The 21527-nt window shown below is 36.2% G+C and overlaps 1 pseudogene across 1 annotated transcript in view; it reads right to left on the reverse strand.

The window, feature by feature from the left end:
- Positions 1-15858, reverse strand: part of LOC104609574 (uncharacterized) — a 72079-nt pseudogene extending 56221 nt beyond the window's left edge. The window contains exon 1 of the transcript XR_016083768.1: positions 15020-15858. The product of XR_016083768.1 is annotated as an uncharacterized LOC104609574 (transcript). The remainder of the gene's footprint in view (positions 1-15019) is intronic.
- Positions 15859-21527: the final 5669 nt, after the last annotated feature.

Below are 21527 nucleotides of genomic sequence, written 5' to 3' on the forward strand. Positions count from 1 at the left end.
TTGAATAGCATACTCTTCAAGCGGGAAAGTGTGCATCAACCCTTGATCACTTAACCAGAATATTGAATTCAGGAGAACTTCAAAAGATTCCTTGGTTTTTCTCTGAATGGTAAAATGGTCACTTTAGAGCCTAGACTGTCTATCAAGTTGTAGGAAGTTGAAGAATCTATCAGATATCTATGGGGATGTTGTCTTTGAGTCTCGTAGAACTCAAGGGAAAAAATGGCAATGGCAAAAATGTAGTGTTGCCTAGGTGTTTGTTTTGTGGTTTTTTCTTGGCTCGGGTTTGATATTGTCTTACCGCCCTAGGCTTTTTATGAGTTTTTTAGGTCTTGTGGCTTTTTGGTTCTTTGGGGTTGTGGCTCTTGGTTTTGTCGGTTTGTAAGGTTAGATGTAAGCTTTTTTGTGGCTCTTTGATTTGTGGCTTCTCAAGGTGTGGCTTTGTTTGGTTTTCCCAAGCCTGGTTTGTTCTACCAAGCCCGATCCTGTGCATTAATAAATCTACTAACTTACCTTTTTCGAAAAAAAAAGTGTACTGAACTGAAGCACCCTTTAATCCACAATGTCCACCCTTCACTCAATCCTATCTTCTCAAGGATCTCTAGGAGGAAGGACCAATCCACTAAGTCATAAGCCTTTTTATAGGTCCAATTTACAAATCAGTCCCTTTCCACCATTGTTTTATTTTTTCTACCATGTTTTTTTTTTGCAGAAAGCTAACTTGTATTAATCAAAATAGGGAAGGATGCATATGAGAAGATGGACACCAAGATTTGATCCACAATTTGTCTCCCCCCTATAAAGGGCCCCTGGATTTGTGATATCACCAAGGGTAGTATTTTCTTTTACCTTCCTAATAGGAATTTTCCAATAATTTTATAGACTCCCCACTCCGCTTTTGGGTCTGAAGTCATTTGGGGTCCTAGCCTCCTTTTTCTTTGGCACCAAAGCTATAAATGTACCATTTTCTCCTAGTGAGATTTCTTCCCTTTGATAGAACTCATCAAAAACTTCCAATAAATCTTGATAGAATGCCATAGAAAATACACTTGGACCCAAGGCTTTAGATCTCTCCATTGAGAACAAAGATTCTCTAATCTCCTCAATACTGAACTTACTCTCCAAAGCTATGGATCAGACAACTGCCCCTTATTCCGATCAAGATCTGGAAGTATAAAACTCCACTCCCCTGAACTATCAAAAACGGCCTTTAAGTGATCCACGAAAACTTTAGGATATGTTTAAGAAGAAAAACAGTCCAAAAGAATGAGAGGACTGATTTAAAAAGGTCTGAAAAGGGGTAGATGAGTTGTTTGAACCTCATTCCCATCCCTAATCTTTTTATTTAAAAAATAATTACAAAGTTTCTGTGATTACAACTAGGCCCTTAATTGGGCGATTAACTTAATTAAACAATAACATAAAAAGGCCCATTAACAAAAAAAATAAGAACATAAAGAAATAAGAACAGCCTATGGGCCATTCAGCCCATTCTCTCTACACTCCCCCTCAAGCTGAATCATAGATATCAATCATGCCCAGCTTGCCAGTGTCATGTTTTAGCTTGGCCTTGGAGATTCCCTTGGTAAGAATGCCAGCTAATTGTTCTTTAGATGTAATGAATGGTAGACAAACTTCTCCAGAAGCCACTCTTTCTCTGATGAAATGCCTATCAACTTCAATATGCTTAGTCCTATCATGTTGCATCAGATTGTGGGCAATGTTGATGGCGGCCTGATTATCACAATATAGCATCAATGGCTTATCATACTCAACACCTAGTTCCTCCATCAAGGATCAAAGCCAAAGTAACTCAGAAACCCCATGAGCCATAGCCCTGAAATCGGCCTCAGTTGAAGATCTAGCAACAACAGATTGTTTCTTGCTTCTCTAAGAAACGATATTACCTGCCACCATGCTACAGTATCCTAAAGTTAATCTCCTATCATCAATGTTGCCTGCCCAGTCAGCATCTGTATAAAACATCAGTTTCATATAACCATGCTTAGCAAAAAGAATGCCCTTCCCAGGAGTACTCTTCAAGTAACATAAAATCCGTTCTGCTGCTGCCATGAGTGTCTCTCGGAGAATGCATGAACTAGCTAATGCAACTAACAGCATATGCAATGTCAAGCCGAGTCATACAAAGATATAGTAGTTTCCCTAGTAACCTTTGAAACATTCCCTTATCCTTCAACAGTTCACCATCAAAAGCAGAAGTTTGTGACTCATATCAATAGGAGTAGACACTAGTCTTGCACCCATTTTGCATGTTTCAGTGAGCAAGTCTGGCACATACTTGCGCTGAGAGAAATATTCCATCCTTAGACTGAGCCACTTCAATACCAAGGAAATACCTCAACTCCCCTATATCTTTTATCTCAAACTTTGTATGAAGGAAGGATTTAAGATCATCAATTCCTGTCACATCAGTGCCAGTCACTACAATATCATCAGCATAAACTATGAGATATACCACCAATGAACCTCTCCTCTTCACAAAGAGAGTATGATCAAACTGAGTTTGTATGTAGCCAAAGTTAAAATGAGCAGCCCCAAACCTTTCAAAACATGCCCTAGGAAATTGTTTGAGGCCATAGAGAGACTTCTTCAACTTGCACACTTTTCCCTCCATGTCTGTGCCATACAATCCTAGTGGGAGGGACATATAAACTTCCCCATGTAATTCTCCATTCAAGAATGCATTTTTCACATCCAGCTAATAAAGAGGCCAGTCTGAATGAGCTGCCAAAGATAGCAGAACTTGCACAGATGTAGTTCTCCATTCAAGAATCGCGCTTTGTACATCACAATAGAGCCATCAACATGATATTTGATGGTATGCACCCACTTACAGCCCACTGGCTCTTTCCCTTCGGGGCAAATCAACCACTTCCCATGTGTCATTCTTGTGCAGAGCCTCTATTTCAATTCTCATAGCACCCCTCCATTCTAGAGTAGTAAAAGTTTCTAATACAGACCTGGGTATAGTGTTAGAAGCAACAGAAGAAAGGAAGCCATAATATGAAGGAGAAAAAAGGCTATAGGAAAGATGTTTGGAAATGCAATGTGCAGTACACTTCCGTTTACCTTTCCTAATAGCAATAGGGACATCAGGATCTGGGAAGGGAGGCTGCAAGGGGGTGGTATCAGTACCTGTTGTCTCTTCAGCAACTGGAAGTGTAGGAGGCTCATGTAATGTAGAGGAAACAATCTGCTCGCTCTTGGTCCTTTGCCACTAGTACCGCCTGTGATTAAAAAAGGGACGAGGAGGTAATGGAGGAAGAACAGGAATATTGAAAGGAGCAGAAGATAATTGTTCCCCCTTGACTCATCAAGAATAGAAGGAGACTCAAGTGGACACTCAATAGGGACAGGAAGGGGGAGTGCAAACAACTATGACAAATGCTTCCCGATGAGCGATGTTCCTCTTGAGATGAACCATAGAAAGGAGTGGACTCAACAAAGGTAACATCCATTGAAACATAACGAGTCCCAATGCTAGGATCAAAACAGCAATAACCCTTCTGTGTGGAGACATAACCAAAAAGTTACACTTATGGGCCTTGGGTTCAAATTTATGTCTGTAGGTACTAGAAATGTGTACATAACAAGTGCAGCCAAAGTCACAAAGGGGAATAGAAAAGAGGTCCTTATCTGGATAAAGGAGGTTAAAAGGGAACTTAAAACCCAACACTCTAGATGGCATATAGTTGATTAGGTAGGTAGCAGTGAGAACATCATCCCCCCAGAATCTTATAGGAACATGTGAGACAAACAAAATAATTCTTGCAACTTCAACTATGTGACGGTTTTTCCTCTCAGCTACTCCATTTTGTTCTGGAGTACGAACACAAGAACTCTGGTGAATAACCCCAAAATTAGTGAAATAAGAGGTTAGGTTTTTTTCAAAATATTTTTTGTATTATTAGATCTAAATATCTTGATCCTTGTATCAAAATGGGTAAAAACAAATTCATGGAACTGCCTCACAAGCTTAGAAACCTCATCTCAAGATCTCATAAAAAATAACCAAGTATATCATGAGAAATCGTCAATGAACAAGATAAAGTATCTATAACCTCCCATAGAGGGTAGGTGGTATGGCCCCCACACATCAAAGTGCACAACATGAAAAGGAAAGGAGGATATTTTATTACTCAAAGGATAATTGTTTCTACAATGCTTTGATAACTCACAGGACTCACAGTGAAGGCAAGACAAGTTAATTCCTTTAAACAATTCTGGGAATAAATGACTCAAAGCAGGAAAAGATAAATGACCCAAACGAAAATGGCATAACATGATACAACTAAAAGACTCTGAAGAAGTAGATCCAAAAGCAGCTCTTCCAGGTTGCCCTTGGCTTTGTCCAAGAGTATCCAGCAGATATATTCCATTTGCCTCATGGCCACTACCAATCACTTTCTAAGATTTCAAGTCCTGAAAACACAATAAGAAGGGAAGAAGGTTACACTGTAGTTTAAGGATTTAGTTAGGCTACTCACAGACAATAAATTAGTATTCAGTCTAGGGACAGGACAAAAGAAAGAGAAAAAGAGATTGTAACCTTGATGACTCCCTTGCCAAAGATAGGAGCAAATGAGTCATCGGCTAAGGTAATCTTATCATGGCCAGGAAGCAAATCATAAGAACTAAATAGAGTGGAAAGGCTGGTCATATGATCAGAAGCACCAAAATCAACAATCCAAGGGATCCTATGATTACCTGAGATAGTTGCATGATTGGCAGTAGCACCGAACGTATGCCGGAATGTGCAAATGCAGAAGTAACTGGATTGCCCAAAGAGTTGGAGGAAGAGGCTGCAATCTCAAGGTGTCTGATCATCCTCCCATACTTCTCATACTCTGTCTTCATAACAACTAATTGCTCACTAGTAGTCCTCTCATCTATGAAACACCTGTCATTATCTGAGACTGTGGCTATGTTGGCACATCCTGACTTCCCATTACCAACCTTCTTTTGAAAGTGGAAGAAGTTTTGGATGCAGTTTCCAACATTTGTCTTTTGTATGTTTGGGTTTCCTGCAGTACTCACATATAACCTCCTTCCCTGAACCACCTAAACTACCTGTAGTCACCTTAGGTTCAACCCCAAATTAGCAAAATGGTCACGTGGGATAGTCCCTTGAACCTGGACCAGCCTCCTGCTCTCTTCATTACTCATCATGGCATAGGCCTGAGACAAAGATACATTATCCTTAGCTAGGATGTTTTGTCTAGTAATATCAAACTTTGGATTCAAGCCTATCAAGAATTCAAAGACCCTATTCCTCTCAACTAATTTCCTATATGTCTCAGCATCATTCGTGCTTTCCCAAACAACAATTTCCATTAGATCTATCTCTTGCCACAAGGATTTCAGCATTGAGAAGTATACTGCTAAAGGTCTCTCCCCCTGCCTTAGATTACTCACATCACTCCTTAACTTATATGCCCTGGCCACATTTAGTTTTTGTGAATAAGTTTCAGCAACACTATCCCATATTTCCTTGGCTGAATTCATCCATAAATAATGCTGACTAATTTGTGGTTGGATCAAATTCACTAACCATCTAATAACAGTATAAGTCTTGTGTTCCTTCCTGAGAGAGAGAGAGACGAGAGAGAGAGAGAGAGAGAAGAGAAGAGAGAGGAGAAGAGAAGAGAGCGAGATGTTCGATTGAGACTCAAAAACTAAGGGTTGGCGGCTACCAGCTCATTATTTATATTCACTTAAAATAATAAGAACAGAAGTTACAAGAATGCCCCTGGTGGCAATTCCTAATAATAAACAACTAACAAGAAAAAAAAGAACATTAGCTGACAGCACCTAGGTAGACTAGGCTGACAGCATACTAATAGCATACTAACAGAGAACCAATAAATAAGATTCACAACACTCCCCCTCAAGTTGGGTTGTATATGTCTATCATGCCCAACTTGTCACTCAACTCATTGTGCCACGAGTATGGAAGTCCTTTTGTGAGGACATCAGCAAGTTGTTCCTTGGAGTTGACATAAGGGATGCAAATATCCTTTTCTTCCAATTTTTCCCTTATGAAGTGTTTGTCCACTTTAATGTGCTTGGTCCTCTCATGTAGGACAGGATTACTGACGATGTTAATAGCTGCCTTGTTGTCACCGTAGAGAGACATAGGATTGTGAACAGCAACTCCAAGCTCCCCTAGAAGATTTTTTAGCCAAAGAACTTCAGCCACCCCATGTGCCATAGCTCTATACTCCGCTTCAGCACTTGACCTTGCTACCACACTTTGTTTCTTGCTTTTCCAGGTCACTAGGTTTCCTCCCACAAATGTGCTATACCCACTTGTGGACTTCCTATCATCCACAGCACCTGCCCAATTAGCATCAATAAAGACTTCCACCTTTAGATGATTATAATTACTGAATAGTAGACCTGTTCCTGGATACTTTTTTAAGTATCTAAGAACTCTCTCTGCTACCTCAAAGTGAGGTTTCTTAGGAGAGTGCATGAATTAGCTCAGGACCCCAACTGAATAGGCAATGTCTGGACGAGTCATGGATAAATAAATCAACTTCCCCACTAACCTTTGGAACTGTTTTACATCTTTTAGAGGTTCACCATCACAGTTACCCAATGTATGATCAGCATCCATAGGAGCATCTACTAGCCTTGCACCTAACTTGCCTATGTCTTGTAACAGATCAAGAGTGTACTTCCTTTGAGAAATGAAAATACCACTTTTTGAGCGGTCAACTTCAATTCCAAGAAAATACTTTAGAGGACCTAGATCTTTCACTTCAAATTTAGATGCAACGAATTGTTTCAACTATTGTATTTCTGAACTCCAATTTCCTGTAATGATGATATCATCAACATACACTATCAAAACAGCAACTTGTTCCTGACATCTCTTCACAAAGAGTATGTGATCGAACTAACATTGCTTGAACCCTACTTGCTGAGCTGCCATATGAAACTTACTGAACCAAACCCTGGGAGATTGTTTCAAACCATAGAGAGACTTTCTTAGCTTACACACCTTATTTTCACTTCCCCTGGCACAGAATCCCGGGGGTTGAACCATGTACACCTCCTCCTCTAGGTCACCATTTAAAAAGGCATTCTTAATGTCTAGTTGATGCAATTCCCAGCCAAGATTAGCAGCTAATGATAGGAGAACTCGAATTGAGTTCATCTTAGCTACCGGAGCAAATGTCTCATCATAGTCAACTCCATATCTTGCTTTATACCTTTCAACTGTCCCATCCGCCTTTTGTTTAACTGTAAACACCCACTTACACCCCACTGGGTCTTTCCCCCTTGGAAGATTCACCAATTCCCAAATTTGATTTTTAGGAGGGCATTAATCTCCTCCTTCATAACATCTGTCCATTTAGGGTATTTTAAGGTTTCTGTAACATTTTTTGGTATAGGGATGCAATCAACTGTAGATAGGAAGACTCGATATGAGGGGAAATGTGATCATAGGAGACATATTGGGTGATGGGGTGTTTGGTAGTGCATGACCTGACTCCCTTTCTTTGAGCAATTGGAATGCCAAGGTCATCAACAGTAGGAGCAAGGGTGTCAATAGGTGTAGTAGGGTTTGGACTTACCTCCTGGGAGTTTGACGGTCTCAGTGGTTGGTAGCTCCACAACTCTGTCACATTGCTGATCTCTACGACGTGTACGTTGGAAGAACAAAAGGGGGCTAGGTCCGAAATAGAAGGAAAAGAGACTTGGTAGACTTACTTCTCTTCCACACTACTCTCCCCCTAAGGAGAAGCAGGGAAGAACGGTTCAGACTCAAAGAATGACACATCCATAGAGACAAAAAATTTATGACTAATAGGACCAAAGCACTGATACCCCTTTTGAGAGGAGGGATACCCCAGAAAGATACAAGGAATGGACCGAGGGTCTAACTTACCCCAAGACGGAGACAAATCATGGACAAAGGTATGACAACCAAAGACTCTCATAGGAATGGAAAATAAAAGGGATTGAGGGAACAACAACTGATGAGGGGCCATGTAGTTCAGCATTCTTGAGGACATGCGATTGATGACATAAGCAGCTGCAAGTATAGCATCCATCCAAAACCTTTTTGGAACATTCATGTGCAACATCATCCCTCAAGCTACCTCAAGAAGGTGTTTGTTTTTTCTTTCAGCAACACCATTTTGTTGTAGTGTTCTTATGCACGAGCTCCTGTGAATAGATCCATGAGAGGCAAAGAACTCATTCAATGCACCATGGAAATATTCATTTGCATTATCTGATTGAAAGATTTGTATTTCAATATGGAACTGCGTAAACACCATCCTCTGGAAGTCTTTCACGATCTTTGGAACTTCATCTCTACTATGCATCAGTAATACCCATGTATAGCAGAAGAAATCATCGATCAAAGTGATAAAGTACTTATACCCGCCCTCAGAGATTATAGTAGTAAGCCCCCATACATCAGAATACACAATATGAAAAGGAAAACTGGATCTTTTATTACTTGAATGAAAAGTTGTTCTACATTGTTTGCTCAATTGACATGTTTGACACTAAAAATCTAACACTGAACATGACTTAAATAAAAACGGAAACAAAGACTTCACTATTTCAAAGGAAACATGACCTAACCGACTATGCCACAAAAAAAAAATTGACTCTTATTTGACTGACTTTATGACTCCGAGGATGACATCAAGAGACCAGCTTTGTTGTCGAGAACATAGAGACCATCCATTAGGCTTCATCTACCAATCGTCCTCCCAGAAGTTAGATCCTGAAAAACATATGAATCAGGAAAAAATGTTATACTACAGTTTAAAGAGTTAGTAATGCTACTGATTGAAAGCAAATTTATAGGAAGTTGAGGAACATGCAATACACTATTTATGTTAAGGCCATGGGGAAGGAATATTGATCATTGGTCTGCAATGGAGGAGAATGATCCATCTGCAAGCCTCACTTTACCCATCATGTGGTTAGAGGCCCCTGAGTCAATTATCCAAGGGGAATCAGTGGTAGTAGTGACATGAAATGCAAAATCCGCATTACCTGATGTAGATGCAATTGAAGTAGAAGTACCAATAACTGAACTATCCATCTGTCACAAAGCCCTACCCTATGACTCCAAGTGATCTCTAAAGGAATTTATGATATCTTCCTTAGGGTCAAAACAAGTAAAGTGGTCCCGGGTAGTAGTGACATGAAATGCAAAATCCGCATTACCTGATGTAGATGCAATTGAAGTAGAAGTACCAATAACTGAACTATCCATCTGTCGCAAAGCCCTACCCTATGACTCCAAGTGATCTCTAAAGGAATTTATGATATCTTCCTTAGGGTCAAAACAAGTAAAGTGGTCCTAGGTAGTACCAGCAACCTGAGTATCTTGGATTGCCACACGTGCTGCATTATGTGTTATATTCGGCTTCTTCTGACCTTGCACTTTACCCTGTTCTTGGTTCTTCACTGCCCACTTGGGCTTCTCGTGAATTTCCCAACATGTGTCACGTGTATGTCGCGAGCGCCGACAGTGAGTACAAAACAACTTGTCTTTATCATCAGCCTTCTAGGACTCACTTTTCTTCCCCATATTGTTATTACCCATTGCAGCCAATGCTACCTATTGCTCCCCCTCAGTTGTAACCATCACACTCCGCCTAATTTCTTCAGATTGAACAAGGGCATATACCTCTTGAACCAACAACAACTCTTTGCTTCCCAAGATCTGAACTCTCAATGGCTCATAGGCAGGGTTCAGTCCCAACAAGAAAGCAAATACCGCTGCTGAGAAACCAGCTTCCTATAGGCCTTAGCATCATCATCATGTTTCCACTCTATAGCCAGATAATGATCCAATTCTTTCCAGACAGAAGTAAGGGCTGAATAATAGGCAGACAGACTATGATTTCCCTGTTTACAAGTTAAGGATTCAGCTTGCAACTAGTAAATCTTGGCATAATGCCTTTACTCAAAATAGGTGGTTTTGGCCTATTCCCAAATTTCACTAGCGGTGTCTACCCACATAAAGTTCTTCTTCACATCAAGCTCCATGGCTGCAAGGAGCCAAGACATCACCATACTATTTTCTTGGTCCCACCTATCATGTTCAGCTGTGTCACACTTGGGTTCTTTCATTCTACCATTTATGTAACCAGCTTATCCCCTTGCTGTTACATAAAGTTTCACACTTTTAGCCCACTCTAGGTAGTTCAGGCCATTTAAAGGGGTAATTAGCATGGGAAACATCATGTTTTCACCTCCCATACCAGCTGTACTACAAGTTGGTGTAACTCCAGATGATGTTGAATCATAGTTTGCCATTGAGAAAAGAAGGGTCACAAATATACCAGACCAGATCCCACACAAACAGAATGCTAAACTCCCAAGAATTTTCACTTCTGGAATGAGAAAGATGCTGCTGAAATCAGTTCAGCAATAGTTTGGCCCTTAGCCCAGTAATCAGTACAGCAACTAGTCTACTAACAGGCTACTGAAAACAGTCTACTAACAGCAATAGTTCGGCCACAAGTAGTCATTAAAAAAAGAGCCTACTAACAGTTTGACAACAGCACATGATTAAAAAAAAAAAAAAAAACATACCCCTGTCCAGCGCATGTACGAAGGTGTAAACCTCAAAACCAAGGCCTTCACAGCCCTTCACAGCATAGACCACAGAGAAAACGGGGGACACATACCCCTGTCCAGCACCTGTATGAAGGTGCAAACCCAGGAAAATATTTTTCACAGCATCGAACTAAGAGAGGAGAGTCATTCCAGCATCACCCCTCTTCTGTTAGGGCTTCCTTGGTGTTACGACCAAGGAAGAACCCAAAGAACAACAACCACAAAAGCTTTGAACAATCCAATTAGAATTCTTGGTCTTCCACATCCAAGAGATCAAGAGAACAACAAAAGACTGAGATTCAGATGAGAGAAAAACAATTTTCGAGCCCAGAATTATTGCTCTAATAGCATGTGTTCCTTCCTAAGAGAGAGAGAAGAGAAGAGAGAGGAGAAGAGAATGTAGAGGAGAAGAGAAGAGAGAGAGATGTTCGGTTGAGACTCAAAAACTAAGGGCTGGCGGCTACCAGCTCATTATTTATATTCACTTAAAATAATAAGAACAGAAGTTACAAGAATGCCCCTGGCGGCAATTCCTAATAATAAACAACTAACAAGAAAAAAAGAACACTAGCTGACAGCACCTAGGTAGACTAGGCTAACAGCATACTAACAGAGAACCAATAAATAAGATTCACAACAAGTCTCTTGCAACCATTTCTCATAAGATGGGTCAATCTTCCGGTGGTGCTTTCTTGCTCCTGGAGATATACCCCAACTTGCCTCTACTACAAACATGTATCTTTACTAATTGTGACCATGCTAGATAGTTAGTTCCATAAAGCTTGACTGCGGTCACAGCCAATAAAGAGTCAACTGGTGCTCCCGAAACCTGTTCGGACTCTACGCCAAACTTATTTTCAACTCCAAATACATCCATCTTCCTTAAACAAATCCAAAAAAACTTCAAGTAACTTCAAATGATAAACAAGGAAGACATGAAAAAACAGACACCGAATACCAACCTCTATGAAGTCTTATCTGCCAGCTGTGTCTCACCCAGAACCCGGGAGAAATAGGACAACTGCAGCCGCTCCCTGTAGGCTTCACAGAACTGCATGAGACTTGGATCGGTCTTCAAGATAAAGAAGAAGAACCCCTTCAGTCACTGAGCGCCAAGGTGAAGCCCCCTATGGGGCCCGCAATCAGAATTCTCCAGTTGATTAGGGTTTTGGGCAAAAAAACTCCAAGGACTGTCAAAATAATGACCAAGACAGCATCCTTTTCTCCAAAAAAAACACTAACAACTGGGCTGAATACTTTCTTCAATCACTCATTCGATTCAGCTCTCCATACACATTTTGTATGGGGAAAAAAAGAAGAAGAAAAGAGCCCGCTCTGATACCAAGAAGAAAAACAGTCCAAAAGAATGAAATGATTGATTTAAAAAGGTGTGAAAAGGGGTAGATATCAGCAGCCAAGAGAGAAGAAGAAGAAGAAGTTGGCTGTAATAGGATTTTGGGAGATGAGTTGTTCGAACCTCACTCTCCCATCCCTAATCTTTCCATCTAAAAAATAATTACAAAGTTTCTGTAATTACAAGTAGGCCCTTAATTGGGTGATTTACTTAATTAAACAAGAACATAAAGAAACATAAAAAGGCCCATTAACAAAAAAAATAAGAACATAAAGAAATGAGAACAGCCTATGGGCCATTCGGCCCATTCTCTCTACAATTTAGTTTGAAGGAAAAAGTAGAGAAAGGTAGGGAAACCTATACAAGGTTTGTAAAGGTTTCCCTATCTTTCCCTTACTTTTTCCTTCAAACCAAACACAGCCTTAATAACCTCCTCTTCCCTTGTTAACTCTTGTCCATCCATCTATGTGCTGGAAATGAGGTTTTTTCTCCTTCTCCCATTTGCTAAAGAGTGAAAGAACTTAGTATTACCATCTCCTTCAAACAGCCACCTACATCTAGATTTCTGCCTTCAAGAGAGTTCCTCTTTCCTTAAATTTCTTCCAACTCAACCTTTAAGTTCCATCTCTTTGCTCTTTCCTCCCCACTAATCTCTCTTCAAGCTTGTTTCTTATCTAGTTCCTCAATTTACTAGTAGAATTAAAAATAAATAAAAAAGATGAGGGGAAACATCCCCAAATTCTCTTCCAATCATCCATGAGCGAACTTTTCCAATAACAGTTTCTTGTGATGAGGTATTAAGGTTCTATTAAGAAATATTCTGGCACTGCTTTCCAAGAAATTAGCATACACAAAATAGCCAAACTTACAGTGTAAGAAAAGGTGGTTTGCTGTCTCAGCTTCCTTGTAGCACAATGCACAAAAAGAGATTAGGGAAATTTGTTTCATACTAGTTTAGTTGATCTTAGATACAGCATTCACATATATTTGTTTTAAAATGAGTAATGGAGTACACAACATAAAATTGTTAATAGAATAACATTTCTTGGAAAAAAGAAAATAAACTTTAAAATGATAAATATATCTTCCAGGAATATCATGGTGTCATGGTATACCAAGTGTGTTCAAGTATCTGGGTATCACAAAAGATGACATTGGGCGATAAGTCCTCTCATAACAGATGCTCCAAAGGATAGAGAAAAATGAGCATGTTCATATCATTTTTCTCCTCTTTCCAGAAAGGTTTAGACAAGATCACAAAGAAAACAATTCTACCAAGCTCTAAAAGCCAACCCTGTTATCTGGTTTAGAAAGGGAAACAAGGACATCCTTGAGTTGCTCAATATGATGGGAAGCCTTGTTAAAATTTCAACTTCCATTTCTTTGATCATTAACAATATCAAAGAAATACAAATAAAGAGAGAAAAAAAGAGTACAATCATCTCATTAACCTATTAGAATTCCACCATCTATAAATCCTATGGAAGAATGGGCTTGGTTTTTATATGGCTATGGATTCAAGGTTGATGATAGGATGATATAAAGTTACATAAAGTTTTAAACCCAACACAGGTCATCAAAAAATCTAACCCCATCCACAAATCCTGCATCCAAATGATTTTCTAATTGATTGATAACATACATACATATAATAAACTAAAAGAAGGATCATTTTTATTGTCAGCACTATCCAGAAAAATCCATTGCTAGACAGCCATGACAACAAATGAGAAATTATTGTACTCCAGAAGTAACAATAGCACAAACTTGTGTGCCACCAGCTCCAACTTCAAATACAACATGTATAGGACCTAAAAGGTATTCACAAGATGCTTGGTCTCTCCCTTGGATCTGAGTTTCAAGTCCATGAGAATTTTGTTGGCTCAAAAGAGAATGTCCAAAGGCTACAATGCAAAAGCATCTCCATCCTAGATACGTTTGCATCAAAAACTTGATACAAGCACCCAGAACTTCAACAACTATTTTGACAGTCTTGAATAATTTTCAATTCATAATGCAACTTGCAAACTGCTCTGTAACTTCTTATTTTTGACAGTCAAGAAACTACAAAAGGCATGGAGTTAGATGAACAATTAAACATTAGCACCATAAAATACAGAATAAAAAATAAGCCTACCCAAGAAATCTAGAAGTATCACCAATAGGTAACAGAAAGAAAAGTTTGTACAATAAGTAAGGGCACAACAAGAATGACTTCATGTGGTGCAGGAGATAACATTTCCCTAAATTAAAACATTACTACTTACAGAAAAAGAAAGGAAATGTAAAGGTAAGACTTTAATATGGAAAGATGTGAAAATACATTGTGACAGTAGAAACGGCACAGTAATAGGATATTTGTCAGTATAGAATTCATCATTCATATTGATGACCATAAATAGTTTAGATAAGGCAATGGTAATGATTGTTATGATTCTTCATAATGTGCTATTGATCTGCTTATGATCTCACATATTCTTTTTTACATTGACTTAGCAATTGGCATATTATCCTGAAATTACAAATTAGGATTGGGCCTTCGTAGGTTTGCCTTGAGAGAGAAAACCACTCTGTTGAAATTGTCCTCAAATAGACAATTTTCCCCCAACCAAAAGGATGACAGTCATCTTTAGTAATCATTTCCACCGTTTGTAGAATAAACGGTTATTATACTAGTTAATGTTGAATCACAATGGTCAATCAATCTATGGCAGTTTCCGGCAACCTACTGAAAACATAAACCACAAATGTATATCGCAGAAGGGGAACAATTACAATCTAGCAGTATACCTTATTAAAGCTGTTTGGTTTAAATTCTCAAAATAAGTACTTGCCAATGAGGCACATTACAAGATAAGATCAATATAACAGAACGAACTTCCTTCTAACACAAAATTACCAGGTTAACAAAAACATCCCAGTTTAATTAAGAAACAACAATTATGATGAATACTAAGTCACTGGAAATTCCAAAGAAAACAAGCCCATGAATTTGAAATACAAAACAAAAGAAAACAAGTAGTTACAAACATATAGTCCACTTACGCCTGACGAAAATTCTCTATTGAAGAAGACCCAGATGCGAATAAGCAAAAGAAGATCGAAACAAGGAAAATCTGACTCGAAAATCCCATTGTTTATCGAAATTGCAGCGTTATCTCTCAAAAGAGAAATGATCGTAGATGGGTTTTTGTAGTTGTGCAGCCAACGTGTCCGTGAGAATTCCAAGGAAAAGAGAACCATTTGGTTTTCGAGGCATAGGAGGAAATAGATCTCAGAAAGCTATGAATTTGATTGCAGGTCAGGTATCCCGAAGCCAAAGAAACGCCTTTGCAATTCGTGCTCAGGAGGGAGAGACCGATTCCGGTCGAGGATTCTTCTTTCAGAGAGAGAGGTGTAGAAATAATCAGACATCAATGCGATTGTTCAAGTGTGATTTCCGCAGCTTATCAAATCTATCCTCTCTTCCATGCCGGTTTATCATATGGGTACACTGCTACGATCCGGGATTTTTGGTGAAGATATATCAGATCGTAGGCATTTTGCATGAAAGAGTGGCACTCCTTCACAGAATCAAAACTTGAAGGTAGAGTTGGCATCAGAGACGCTAAGGATAACAACTTGGCTATCATTTCTAACCTGGGGTGCGCTTCTCACTGATTCAAAAGCTCTCTGGCCTTCTATACTTTGGTACGAGGAATTTGAAGCACCGTAGTTTGTGGGAGTTAGCCTAAACAAGTTCAGTGACGTTGACAAATATATACAAATACATACAAAATAATATAAATATAAGGTTTTTCACTCTACAAATTTGTATAAATATTCGCTAGAGATGTTCCATAACCAACCCACATTTGTTACGATGCTACGACACTGCGCTGAAACAACTAAATCAAAGCCCTTATTTGTTACTATGGCCCCATTGAATCAAAAGATGCGAAGTACATCTAACATCTTAAGAGTTAAAGGCCATAATTTTCTATTTTATCCCTGCGATAGAACGGTGGTAAGAAGCAAAAGGGAACTCCTTCATAACGTCCCTATTGCCAGCCGCTGGCTTGTTAAGAGAGAATCAAAATTTACTCAACACTCTATAAACATGATCTGACATCACACATCCCATACATGATGAGTCCCACTTTTATGGTGGATCCTTGTTCATGGTGAGATGTGCGGTGTTAGATCAACTTAATAGGGAAGCGGAACATGTTTTGTTGTCAGGAGATCCCAACTAACAGAGCACTCCTCACACAGCATGTTCCAGCCTTATATGGGAAACATCTCATATACTTTGTGCTGTTATTTAAGAAGATATTACCAAATCCCAATACTTAGTGGGATCTATTGTGAGGTTGATATGGTGTAATCATAAACATTACTAGCGGAGACCCGTTCATCTCTTAAGAAAAGCTAAATAATAAAATACATAAGAATATACAATTGTTTTATATTTTTAACTTTTTAAATAATGATTAATTATTTATATTTTATAATACTTTTAATAACTTTTTATAATACAAAAATAACAATAATTTATTTTAGTTAAGCTTGTTCATCGAATTGGTGAAACTAACCAACCCGATCAACGCAACCCGAATTACTCAATTTCTAATATTTTCGATTGAAATTGGGATCAGTTTAGTTGTGGCCATTTGTAAATTGACCAAAATCGAATGACCCAATCACAGATATATATTAATATTTTTATATTTAATATATATTATTTTAATACGGGAAAGTGGGAAATTCTCATATTTCTTAGTCTCAAATATTTTATATTATAAATTTATTTTTTAATAATGTTAGTCTAATTTTTAATATTTAAATTTAAGTTTTCAATGTAATCTTTTAAACGAATTTAGTAAACCGAAAATCAACCCAAACCAATACAACCCAATTTAGTTGGCTTTCACTAATGGTCAATAGATTTCGGGTAGCCAACTTCCCAACCTGACCATGTCAATTTAGTTGGCCAAATAGCTTACAACCGAACTAAACCAAGCCGTAATCAACACTCCTAATTTTATCTAAATTATTATTTTAATCTTTAATAAATAAAGTAGTTTGATCTCTAATAAATATCAATGAATAAAGTACAACAAAAATATAATAAGTATTATTAAGTGAAAGCTAAATAATAGAAATGGTCATTTACTAAAATACCCCTTATTGTTTCATGGATTTACTAAAATCTACCCAATATATAGTTAAAATTTTACTAAAACACCACTTATAATTTGCAATGGATTTAATCAATCTTCCATTAGATGACAATGGAAAATGACACGGGCAACCACTTATAATTTGCAAATCTTATAATTTGCAATGGATTTAATCAAAAAAATAAAAATACCATTTTTTCCCTTTATAAGACACGGGGAACCACTCTATTGGTTATATTTGGTTAATTTTGTTTTATGTACCAAAAATAGTGTTAAGGGTCTTTTTGGAATAAAAAATCATGGGCCTAATGACAAAACAAACACTACTTAATGAAAGGTTGATTAAGTAAATAAGTTGTAAAATATATAGGATGTTTTAATAAAATGAAAACTATAAGATAGGTTTAAGTAAATATGTAAAACTATAAGATGTGTTCTAGTAAATGACCCTAATAGAATCACATAAGATTATACAATTGTTTTATATTTTTAACTTTTTAAATAATTAATAATTATTTATATTTTATATTCTACTTTTAATAAATTTTTTATAATACAAAAATAACAATAATTAATTTCAATTAGGTTTATTCATCAAATTGATGAAACTGATCAGCTTGACCCGAGTTGGTCGGTTTTCTAGTATTTTAGGTCGGCTTTGGTTTAAAAATTTCCCAATTCGACCAACTTGGATCAATTTTACTTTGGCCATTTGTAAACCAACCAAAACCGAATGACCTAACCATGGATATATATTAATATTTTATATTTTAAATATAATTTGTAATATGGAAAAATGGGAAATTTCCCATAATTCTTAGTCTAAAATGTTTTATATCATAAATTTATTTTTTAATAATTGCACTATAATTTTTAAAATTAAATTTATTTTTTAAGTTTAAATATTTTGAGTCAACTGACCAAACCAAAAAATCGACCCAAACCGATACAACTTGAGTGGGTCGGTTTTCACAAAAGGTCAGTCGATTTTAGCTGACCAACTCTCCAACTTGACCAGGTCAATTTGGTTGGCCAAATAGCCTATGGCCGAACCAAACCGAACCAACTCATGAACACACATAATTTCAACTAAACTAATAGTCTCATCTCTGATAAATAACAATAGTTTATCTCCAAAAATTATTGAAAATTTATAGCAAAAATATACAATTATTGAAAATAAATTGATATTGAAAAAAATACAATAATTACTAAAAATATATTAACTTATTCAATAAATAGTATAATCTCAAATATTAGTTTAATCTCTAAAAATATTAATCAATAAGTTATAACAAAAATACAATAAATACAATAAGTATAATAAATTAAATTTAAAATTTTCACTAATAGTAGTTTAATCTTCAATAATTATTGAAGATTTTCTATTAAATAACATAAAAAAATAAATTTATACATAATCATTGAAAATGCATTTATCAGAAAAACAATAAATAATTACTAAAATATAATAAATATATAAAATAATTAAAAATTTTTGTTATTTGAATTTTATTTAATTAAACCTATTACATATTATTAAATGTTTGAAAAACATTTAAATTGATGATCCAGAAAAACATAATTTAAATTGTTAGTACATAATTTTGTGATATATTTTGTAAAAATATAAAATTATTTATTAGATAATTTCGTTATTTTAACTATTTAAAATATAGTTATGATAAATATTTAGTTATTTAAATAATATATAAAATATTTATTTTTTTGTTATTTGAATTTTATTTATTTAAAGCTATTACATATTATTAAATATTTGAAAAGCATTTAAATTGATAATTCGGAAAAACATAACTTAAATTGTTAGTACATAATTTAATGATATATTTTGTAAAAATATAAATTTATTTTTTGTGTTTTTAATAAATATTTTAATGTTATTATAAAATTTTGTTAGAATATTTAAATAATTCTTAAATTTTTTAATGTGAACTTTCTTTAGATAGATATAGATAAAAAGTAGGGAGAGGATAAATAGGAATTAGAGATAATTGTGGAGATAAATAGGAATTAGAGACAATTTAGAAGATACATAGGAATTAGAGATAATTCTAACAAAGTAGGGGAGGTAGTTTAGGATAAATTTTAGGAGAAGAGATTATTTAGGTTATTGGGAAAGTGCATCTCATTGGTTGTTTAAAAAATGACATAGAATAAAAAAAAAACAAAAAATGAGAAAATTTCTTGACCACTTTGTTTTAATATATAAATATAGATTACTTTCATGGGATTCAAATATTGAAAGGAGAATGTTAAGAAATCAGCTTTAGTGCTCACAAGACCGACACAGTCTTTTACAACCTTGCATTGGGAATATCTCCATACTTGCATGTTTTTTTTTCATCAGGAAATATTTATAATGCAAGGCTGTAAGGGACTGCGAACGGTGTGAGCACGGTCTTGTGAGAACCAAATGTGATTTCTCTTGCAATCCTCAATCACTACTTGAAGCCGCCAAGAAACAAGGAAGTCATTTTCCAAATAAATACTTTGCAAAGAGAGACACAGATTGTTGGTAGGGATCCACCACCAACGAATGCTATCAACCCAGTCCCAATAGGCCACTGTGGCCTCACATTGGGAGCATCTCTCTTGTCATCATTCATGGGAGATGCTCCTGAAATACGGATGCAATGGTGAGTTGGGATGTAGTTGGCACCATGTGTTGGTAGATGATCTATACAAGGGACAACTTCAAATTTGAGGTTTTAAATAAAAATAGAAATTTATAAATTTATAATTAAGGAAAAATCTATGATGCGGAAAAAATATGATATGGAAAGAGTTTTGACTCATCAAAACCCACTTATGAACTTTGATAGATGACACCTTATTCACCACCACGTTTATGATTCCAATTTATTGGTCCGTTGTTTTTCGGATATCATATTTTTTCCACATGATAGTCGAACCCTTATATTAATCAACACAAAATGTTTATACATAGACAAAACATATCATCTCACAAATTTGTAACACCAACCCCAAACGTTGCAGCTTGCAACACAATGATAACAAACATAGCCTTACATATTTCAATACCTTCAGGCTGTGTTTGGTTGCAGTACAATTTCATTTTGCATTAATACAAATGCATGGGAGTACAAAATGAAAAGAATGCAAATTCTGATTTGATTGTGGTTTGGGTTTTAATTTCTTCTTCTTCATGTCTTATTTTACCTCATTTATATTGCAATGAATCAAAATAAGGTAAAATTTGAAACAAAACAAAAATCAAAATTTGCACCCAAATTATTTGCATTACCATGATTTTGCATCAGTACAAACAACTTTGCATTGCAACCAAATGCAGCCTCAGAGAAAACACGGCTTTCAGCCTTGGCCATGGAGCAATCATGGATGGGGCCCACCATGGCCAACCACTAATGCATCCCCACATTGATCTTATCAAAAGGGTGGAAGTTGCCAAACCAAACCGAAGGATGAGAAGAAGCTTTTGGACAGGTAATAGACCTAGTGGCTTTAGCAAATTGGAAAAGTATGTACGTATGCCTTGCATGAAGAGGATTATGCATCAAGAGGGAAGAAGACATCAACCACGCAAATATGGCAGAGAATATTAGAAAATTAAAGGTTGGATGGTAACATCTAAGGGAGCATTCTACAACATAAATTGTTTTTCTTGTTGCTGGTTGGAAAACAAATCAAAACGATTTTGTTTAGAAACAGATTATTTCATAAAACAAAAACACAAGAAACATGTTCTTGGTTGTGTATATATTTTTTGTTTCCAAAATTAAAATAAAAAACATGTTCTTGAATCTGGTTTCAAAAATATGTTTTCATCTGATTATTCAACATCATGTTCTGCAAACCATATGATTTCTATACTAGAAAATTTGTTTTTGTTTCAAAAACTAATTTTTTTATATGTTTTAATAGCATGTATTATTTTTCAAAACAAAACCAATTTGTTTTTATCTTTGAAAACAAAAACAGAATCCGAAAACATGTTTTTGTTTTTGTTTTGTTTTGATTTTTTTTTTTTTTTTTTTTTGCTGATGTGGTGATTCTAAAAACAAATGAAAACAAAAATATTCATGTTGGAGAACAACCCTCCTAAAAGAAGGCCTTGAGAGCAAAATATATCATCATCATCTAAGCCTTGTCCCAACTATACGAGTATATGGGGTCAGCTATATATGAATCCTATTTCGCCATTCTATTTTATTAAGTGCAATATCCATTGTTAAATTATGAATTCTTAAGTCATTTCTTACTATTTTAACCAATGTCTTTTCTTTTCTTTTTTTTTTCTTTGAAATGGCATTCCACAGAAAAAGAAAAGAATATTAGACTAAGAATTTATCTAAAAAGGATTGAGGTGGGTGATTACTGATTGGAGACAA

This window comes from Nelumbo nucifera, chromosome 3 (assembly GCF_055504915.1).
Source record: "Nelumbo nucifera cultivar China Antique chromosome 3, China Antique-T2T, whole genome shotgun sequence".
In the NCBI taxonomy this organism is placed as follows: domain Eukaryota; kingdom Viridiplantae; phylum Streptophyta; class Magnoliopsida; order Proteales; family Nelumbonaceae; genus Nelumbo; species Nelumbo nucifera.